General features: G+C 42.0%; 1 long non-coding RNA gene across 1 annotated transcript; it reads left to right on the top strand.

The window, feature by feature from the left end:
* The first annotated feature begins 512 nt into the window (after nt 1–512).
* On the top strand, nt 513–7,063 carry LOC309854471. Its single transcript, XR_014306246.1, has 3 exons — nt 513–604; nt 4,703–4,793; nt 6,787–7,063. It is a non-coding gene; the product is annotated as an uncharacterized lncRNA (long non-coding RNA).
* The last annotated feature ends 1,124 nt before the right edge of the window (nt 7,064–8,187 follow it).

Below are 8,187 nucleotides of genomic sequence, written 5' to 3'. Positions count from 1 at the left end.
AACATTTCCTGATGGGCAAAAACAAAGTTGGAAGTAAAGAAAATACACATAACCGACTTAACAGTTTGGTAAAGCATAAAATGCCTTTTTCAGAATGAACAAAGGATAAAAGCCGTCATTTTCTCTTGATGGGTAGGGATGTAATTTTTGGTGTATCATTCCATACTCTAGGACTGGAAAATGCATTTTCTTTCAGTGGAAATAATATGCACGCGTGCACTGGTCATGGGTAGCATGGCATGAATCACCAGGCTGGTACAGTTCAGGATATTTTTGTATGCAGGGTCTGACTAGTTATCTTACTGCTGTGTTCCTCATGGCAAACGTAATTTAGGACATTAGATTCTGTTTGCTGCATTTAAAAAATACACCTATTGTAAGATAAATTACATTTGCTCTGAATTAAACTCCATGAAGAAAGTCAAGAACCAAAATGAGAATAAAATTATAGAATTTTTTTAATTCTTTATACAGAGCAGTAAAGCAAATAAGAAATCTGTGAGAAGGTGAGCTCCAAGTTTCTGAGAGACATACAGCCATTCAAGGAAGAATGAATAACAACAATTATCTATAATTTCTGTGAGCCGTTGATTTTAGAGTCCAGGTAAGTGATCTTTTGTATTATAAATTTAATGAATAAACCTTGGTTTTGGAGAGTTCTTAAAACCTGAATGGGGCACATTGGGTGAAGCCCCAAAGAAAGGAGGCTTTTAAGCAAGCATAATAGATGGTTGCTGTTTTAAGCTTGATTCCTTCCTGTTTTTTGTTTGTTCAAATCAGAGCATTTTGCATCCTTATTGACTCAAGGTCATAATAGCAGTGTTTTCAAAAATACAGTTTTCTTTTTTATAGAGTTTGTAACACATATTTTTCACTTAACCCTTGTAATAATTCTATAATGTAGGCAGTTTTCATCTTATTTTATAGATTAAAATGCAGATTCAAAGAAAATTGCAGGATATGGAATCACGGACCTGGGTTGGAAACTGGCCCAGCTCTTACATTCTGGGCTGGTCAGGTCATTTGGTCTTTTGAAACCTCAGTTTATTCACCTGGGAAATGGGTATTACATTAATGTTTTCACCACAGGTGACCTAGGAGAAATAAATGAGACAATGTGTGCAGTGCATCAAGCACAGATCCTGGAACACAGTGAACCCCAGGTAGTGTCACTGCTGCTCTTGCTGTCATTTACAAAGATCATGAGAACAGCAAAGCTGGCACCAGGCCCTCCAGGCCTAATGGGATGTTCCTTCCTACAAGACATAAACCTGTGAACACCTTCTGCATCACCTGTCCTGAATTCCTGGGGGGCTTCCATCCTCCTTCCGTGCCTCCTGCATCATCTCTGAGATAGGGCAAGCCTGTGACTTGTCAATCCTTTGTAATCTATTGCACAAATAGCATGTAAAATGGATTTTCACATGCAGCCAGAGTAGAGGGTTTTTTGAATATGGGAGGTAGGTTTTAGGACTTCAGAGCCTTCTGTAATGGATAGTGGGCTGAAAAGCTCTTTTCCTTCTTTGAAGGTTTTTCACACACCTGCTGGGCTTAATGAGGAGGAGAACCCAGCTTGTTGGTCCCCACCTCCCTGGAGGGGTCTGTGCCCCACCTTTCACCCAGATAGGACCTTCCTAGTGTCCCTGTGTGCCCAGGAAAACCAGTGTGCTTGGTGACAGGGCCAGGGATGCTTGCTGGTGGTCCTGCCCTGCCCTTGAGCACTCTTGGGGGATGGCATTAAAGGCTTGGGAGTTGGCAGGGGCAGTGGACACCACCTTGACATGTCTACACAGAAACAATTTTCAAACTTGTATCAAGATGGAATGCCAGCTGTCTATTTCCTTACAGATGAGAAAAACTGACAGGGACATGTTAGGGGCTTAATCATCACATTTCCTTCAGGGACTTTTGGTTTCAAGAGGGATCAGTTCCAGTTAATTTCAGAAGAGGAAGTTAGGAAGAAACAAAGACAGTCAGAGCATGCACATTCGCCACCCGTCTGTCCCAAGAGGCTCCCCCTGCTCCGTTTTTGAGCATGCAATCCTGGAAATAAAGCACAATGGAAACCCAAAAAGCCTCATCCTTGTATTGATCATTTGAGATTTCTGTTAGGGTAGCATTTCAGCTTTTCTGGGTGTGTTTCAGGAAATTTCTTTTCTCCTGGGCAGAGGATATACCCACATATCTCTGTCTTGCCCATGACAATGGCTCTGTAGCTGGTTGCAATTTGCATAAGTTGCCCTCCTTCCTCAACACTTAGAGAGATGAAAATGAGGTCATGTGAGGTGTGGAGGTTTAAATCCACTTGCACAAAACCAGTGAAATCCCTGAAGTGTGGGGGATGGTGGTACCAAGCAAGAATTATAGGAAGTGGAAGGAGTTGAGCCTTATTCTCCCAGATGCAGCTCAGTCTGTCCAAGTCACTTTGAACAACTGTGTAGACACCTATGATCAAGTGTGCTCTTATCATTTATTCCAGACAAAATTGAACTTTTAAAATATGCAAACCTTGTTGTTTGTGTGGCTCCTGTGAAAGGCATTCAGAAGTATGTCATGCAAATTGAAACAAATCCTTTTAAAGAAGTTGCAGATTTTGAAATTAATTTTCAAATTAATTTTAATTTCTATGTAATTCTAAAATTTGAATTATTGCATTTGTGGCAGTCTATTACGACTCTGGGAATTGTAGTTGGGATATTCTCAGAGGTTATTTCATGCCTTCAAGTCTCTGTGAGGGATGAGATGCAGTGGAGGCCAAAAAAACAAAAAAAAAAATACAGCTTACAGGTTTTCTTTTTCCTCCCCACCCCATTCTCACACCCAACTCCTGAAGAACTGTGCAGCCATAGCAGGCCCTCAAGATGGTGTGGCGGCAGCCGGTGTCTGTCATTTGACACCTATCTATTCCTTTCCCTCCCACTAGATCCCAAGCCTGTGAGAGCAGCTTTGAATGCTCAGTTCTCAACATGATGCCTGCCCCATAGTCAGTATTCAGTAAATGGTCATGGAAGGTAGAGAGGAGGGACATTTGGTAGAAATGACAGAAGGTGTTAAGTATGGGAAAAGTCCAGGGAATCCAGGAAGAAATGGCAGTTCACCTAGCACTGTGATTACTACCCAGTTTCCTTGCTCGAGAGCAAGTCCAAATGCATTCTAAGCAGAGTAAGCAACATGAAAAGGAGTGGGAATTTGAGTGATCTGCAGATTGGAGCATTGGGTCCAAGGGCAAAATAGTGGGAGATGAGCTGTGCACATATGCAGTGACCCAGAAAAGGAAGGATCCTGTATAGCGGGCTGAGGAATGTAGACCTCATTCTATAGCAGAGCTATAGGTACTTTTCAGTGCTCTCAGGTTCACGTTTCAGTTCAATGACTCCCAGGTCAATGAGGGGAAAGGAGACAGGGCAGTGGCTGATGTAGCAGGTATATAAGGCATTGTCCTGGGACATGTGGAAGGGACTGTAACTAGGAGGAAGGAACCAGAAGTGAGCAACTTGATTGTACTGGCAGAAGTATAAGGAGATAAGGAAAACTCAGGGTTCAGGTTTGAAAGAGGAGGTAGGTGCTAGAGTTGCTCATGGGAGTGATGCGGTTAAGAGTAACATAAGTGAGGTAAGGAATCAGGAGAAATGGAGTTTCTGGACCCACGTGAAGTGTCTGTGGGAATCCAGTGGCTTCTGGACATAAGTGTGAAGCTCAGGAGAAAGACATGAGCCTGAGGTAGAGGAGTTAGGTGATGTATAGGGGTAAGCCCAGACTGAGGGAACAGTAAGTGGTGTCTGAGGGAGGAGGCAAGGAAGTGTGGGAAGACCTCCAGGTTGGTGAAAGCAGGCAATCACAGGATGGGAGGACAGGCTAGAGTCAGCCCTGAGTGGTAGGTAGACCAGAAGGCTTTCAGAGAGTAGACATGTCCCTCCCTGTAAAGTGAAGTAGGGATGATGGAATGATAGAGAAATCTGGTTTTGGTTTTGTGGTGGGAGATGCTTACTGGTAATTCCGAGTATGGAATTGGAATCAGGCTGCTTGGGTCCTGGGCAACAGAGTTGTGTTTGATTTCATGAGCCTCATTTTCTTTATTTTTAAAGTGGGTTTTAAAATAAGATCACTTTAAGATTTAATGAGGGAAATGTACACAAAGTGCTGACTTGGAAACTGGCATCATATAGTAATTTTTCAATCAGTGTTCATTGTTATCAAGGTTATAATTGGTTTTTTTTATGATCATGTTGTGGATTTTATTTATTTATTTATTTTTAAAGGATTTTTAAAATTAATTTATTTGATAGAGAGAGAGAGAGGCAGCGAGAGAGTGAACACAGGCAGAGGGAGTGGGAGAGGGAGAAGCAGGCTTTCTGCTGAGCAGGGAGCCTGATGCACGGCTTGATCCCAAGACCCTGGGGTCATGACCTGAGCCAACAGCAAATGTTTAATGACTGAGCCACCCAGGTGCCTCAAGGTTATAGTTGTTAAATGAATGTTCTTATGTGGAGGCGAAGCTTCGGTGATGAATAAGAGGTTGAAGGGCAGCTGGGCGAGGAGGCTCCTGAAGGAGCTGGGCCCCTTGTTGGAGTGACATGCTTGACCCAGGTATAGCAGTTAGTCTTAACAGGTGTAGGCATTTCATCTTCAGAGACATGAGAAGAAGGGGAAGATGGAAAAAATGCCAAGTCACCCAAAGTTTCCTTTCTTCTTTTCCTCACAGCTTCCCTTTAACCTCCTTCCTTCACAAAACCTTTGTGATACAGTGGAAAGGGAGAATTCTGATGGACATCCTGGCACCAACAAACTCTCTGGTATTCTTAGGACTATACCTGGGCATGAGTGGGGTGTGTATTTATGTATATGTATGCCAGGTGTATAAATGAGCTAAAGGCTATGAGGACAAGGGAAGAGTGAGCAAAGACACTGAATTTTCCACATATATTCTGCATTCCTCTTCATTTTCCTCCCAGACTGTAGGAAGATTGTTCATGCTTTGGCACAGGTATCCCTTTGCCTCAGAGGGATTGTGACTCATTGGAGCTAAGAGTCAGGTGTTTTCTTGAACTTTTCTGAGCCATGCCTGGCTGTGACTGATGTTCAGTGGCCTGTGGGCTCTATTCAGGAACACAGGCATCACTGGGTGAGACATTTCTCCCTTTTTTCTTTCTATAAGGGTTGGCATGCCTACCACATGTGTGATTCAGAAAGCAAAACCCTTTTCTCTGTAAACAGCCTGACATGTGGCACACATTTACACAAAGAATTCACACAAAGCATGGGAAGAGAAGACTTTTGGTTCTGCATTTAAATTGCTTTTCTTATGTTGTAGGCATGTGACCTCATGCATCTATTTTTATTTTTAGAAGGTGATTTCATGTTTGCAATATCCTTTTGCAATGGCTGCAATTGTAATGAAACAGTTCTGTTCTATGTTTGCATAAGAAAAGGTGGATGGTTCTTACATAAAGATGAGGAGAGAAGGACAAATGGTCTGTGGTCATGAGGGAGCTCCACAGCTAGCTCTGCCTCTGTGCTTCTCCCATCCCCAGTGACATGGCCCATGTGAGCTTAACTCTAAGTTCATTTCCCTCCATTGTCTACTTTCTCTATTTTCTTGCTAGTTTCAGGCTGTCAATAGTAGGTCCAAAATTCACCTTAGAAGTACTTATAAAAAAGATGTGGGCATGAACTGCCTAATGGCAAAAATGCACGTGAGGGGTACAATCCCAGTACCAACCTGTGTGACTCTTTCAATATTCAGAATTCATTAAAAATTTAAAAATAACATAAAAAAGAATGCTTATGGTAAAAGTCTGTTAAGCATCGATGCTTGTTCAAGCCAGGAAGGGCTTTCCCAAGAATAATAGAGAGCAGCCTTATAGCAGAGTAGAGAATTCCAATAGAAGCTGTTACTTTTGGCATTTCAGTTAATCTTTTATACATGAGTCTGAGGGTGAAGGTTCTGGGTTGCTTTCTGTTCTGAGGAACAGACACAGTGTACTGGGACCTGTGTTTCACTATTGTGCTGCTTTATATGGAAAACGAGGATGCCATGTTGACTGTTAAGCCTGTAAAATACTAAACTGTGATATCCTGAAGGTGGGGAGTTTAACTTTTCTTTATCCCTTGGGGAAAATTTGTGATGATTTATGTATCTGGGGTCTTAAATGCTGAATTTAAAAATTCCTGCCCACTCTGAAGCTCATCTATAGCCCCAAAGGTGTGGCCCAGAAGTGGGAGAGCGTGTGGCCAGCTGCAGGCTTAATCCCCCAAGGCACCCCAAGCAGGTGGTTTGAATTCCACTGACAGGTGTTATCTACTTCCTGTGTCAAGGACAGCAGGCCTTCTCCCTCTTGCACAGATACTGGAACCAAAATATTTCTTTTTAAGGAAAACTTTTGAAGCCAAGCAGATTTATTTCTGTCACAATCTGGAGGCTAATTCCCTGTGTGATGTTTGTTACAGTCTTAATTACACAATATCAAAAGTGCTAGCTCTGCACCTCACAATGTGCCTGTGGAATCACTTGATTTGCTTTGGCTCCGCTCTTCTTGCTTGCTCAGTAATCTGAATCTTGGCAAAGAAAGGAGAGTCAGAGTCCAAGCCCGTATGACTTGGAGTTTGCAACACAAGGATATGAGGGAGGTGTGTGTGTGTGTGTGTGTGTGTGTGTGTGTGTGCCTGTCCCGTAATGCCTTTCAAACAGCTCTGGAAATGGGTAGAAAAGTGTTTACTTTGTATATCTTGGAGGGGAAATGGGAGGGGACAAGATGATGAATGACCAGGTATCTCTACTGGTTGCAGAAGGTGCTTTGCTGAGGCCTCAGTTACAGTGACCCTTGAAATTCAGCAGGGACTCAGACAGCTTGCAAGTTCTGAGCCAGCCCAGAGAGGAAGGACCCCTTGGTCCAAGGAGAAAGCAGGATCAACACCCTCTGGAGTCCTCCTTCACATCTGTCATCAGCTTTTTGAAACTCTTACCAGCCACCTGCTGAACTCCGGCATGTTTAACACTGATAGGAACCCAATTACCACCCATTCTAGAGTGGTTTCTTGAGGGCACTTGATAAGGGCTATTGGATTCCAGAAGATGACAGGTAAACCCAGACAGATGCGGAAGCATGCTCATTCCTTGGGGTGAAATGTGAGAGATGGTCCTCTAGACCTGTCATTCTTCTTCTTCTTTTTTTAATTCCAGTATAATTAATGTACAGTGTTATATTAGTTTCAGGTGTAATACAGTGATTCAACAATTCTGTATTACTCAGTCCTCATCATGGTAAGTGTGCTGTTCAGTCCCCATCACCTATTTCACCCTCCCACCTCCCCTCCAGTAACCATTAGTTTGTTTCTATAGTTATGAGTTTGTTTTTTGGATCTCTTCTTTTCTTTATTTGATTTGTTTCTTTAATTTCACATATGAATGATATCATGTGGTACTTGTCTTTCTCTGACTGACTTATTTTACTTAGCACTGTGCCTTCTAGATCTACCCATGTTGTTGCAAATAACCAGATCTTGTTCTTTTTATAGTGGAGTAATATTACTCCACTGGAGTAATATTATATATCATGATATATAATATATATACATATACATATAGATATGGACTATTACTCCAAGAGAGTAATATATATATATATATATATATCTGTGTGTGTGTGTGTATGTATATAGGATATGTGTGTGTGTGTGCATATACACATACACATATACCACATCTTCTTTATCCATTCATCAGTTGAAGGACACTGGACACTTAGAATGCTTCCATAATTTGGCTATTGAGAATACTGCTGCTGTAAACATTTCATATCAGTATTTTTATTTTCTTTAGGTAAACACCTAGAAGTGGAGTTACTGGATTATATAATAGTTCTAGTCTTAATTTTTTAAAAATTTTTTCAATTTATTTATTTTCAGAAAAACAGTATTCATTATTTTTTCACCATACCCAGTGCTCCATGCGATCCGTTCCCTCTATAATACCCACCACATGGTACCCCAACCTCCACACCCCCGCCACTTCAAACCCCTCAGATTGTTTTTCCGAGTCCATAGTCTCTCATGATTCACCTCCCCTTCCAATTTACCCCAACTCCCTTCTCCTCTCTAACACCCCTTGTCCTCCATGATATTTGTTATGCTTCACCCAAGATGCCATTCAACGGACGAATGGATAAGAAAGATGTGGCACGAATTGCA

The sequence above is a fragment of the Mustela nivalis genome (genome assembly GCF_964662115.1).
Source record: "Mustela nivalis genome assembly, chromosome: 2".
NCBI classification, from domain to species: Eukaryota; Metazoa; Chordata; class Mammalia; order Carnivora; family Mustelidae; genus Mustela; species Mustela nivalis.
This window is presented reverse-complemented; position numbering and strand designations above follow the sequence as displayed.